Below are 745 nucleotides of genomic sequence, written 5' to 3' on the forward strand. Positions count from 1 at the left end.
ATGGCGCTACGTCGGGACTGTGTGGAGGATGATGATGACAAGGAACCCAAATTAGAATTATACTAATATCGTCAACTGCCCACCGGCATTGATATACATTCGAAATATATGTCCGAAAGGACAGACACCATATCCATATAAGTATACAGTTCTGGCAATACCGGCCATGACGTTCTTCTTCTGTGCGGATGCACACATATTCCCCGAACTCTGACGGGACCTGGTAACAATGTCTTCCACGAGTAATGAGTGTGTTCGGGTGGGACACTACGAATGTAGTGAGTGGACATACAAGGTGAGAATGTGGGTTCTCACGGCAGGCGTGTGCGAGATAGTCCCTACAGTCGCGCTATCCTCTGTGCCCTCGGTGGCTCAGATGGAGAGAGCGTCTGCCATGTAAGCAGGAGATCCCGGGTTCGAGTCCCGGTCGGGGCACACATTTTCACCTGTCCCCGTTGATATATATAAAGCCCGTCGGCAGCTGACGGTATTAATATAATTCTAATTTCGTTCTAGGCGGCTGCAGGTCATCAATGGTGTCTGTTCTTTCAGACATGTCCGAAAGAACAGACACCACATCCATATAAGGAACCCAAATCGTCGGAATATTGCAGATGTCACTGCGCTCATGTGTAGTCTAGCATTGTTATGCTGATGTGGAAGGTGTTGCACATGTGGACGAACGCTTCGACTTTGAAACTCGATTACAGCACGCTGTTTCTCAAGTGCCGACGTAGGCACCACC

At 48.9% G+C, this 745-nt stretch overlaps 1 non-coding gene across 1 annotated transcript; it reads left to right on the forward strand.

Moving 5' to 3' along the window:
* Positions 1–360: 360 nt before the first annotated feature.
* Positions 361–435, forward strand: Trnat-ugu. Its single transcript has one exon. It is a non-coding gene; the product is annotated as a tRNA-Thr (tRNA).
* The last annotated feature ends 310 nt before the right edge of the window (positions 436–745 follow it).

Source organism: Schistocerca piceifrons, chromosome 3 (assembly GCF_021461385.2).
Source record: "Schistocerca piceifrons isolate TAMUIC-IGC-003096 chromosome 3, iqSchPice1.1, whole genome shotgun sequence".
Classification (NCBI taxonomy): domain Eukaryota; kingdom Metazoa; phylum Arthropoda; class Insecta; order Orthoptera; family Acrididae; genus Schistocerca; species Schistocerca piceifrons.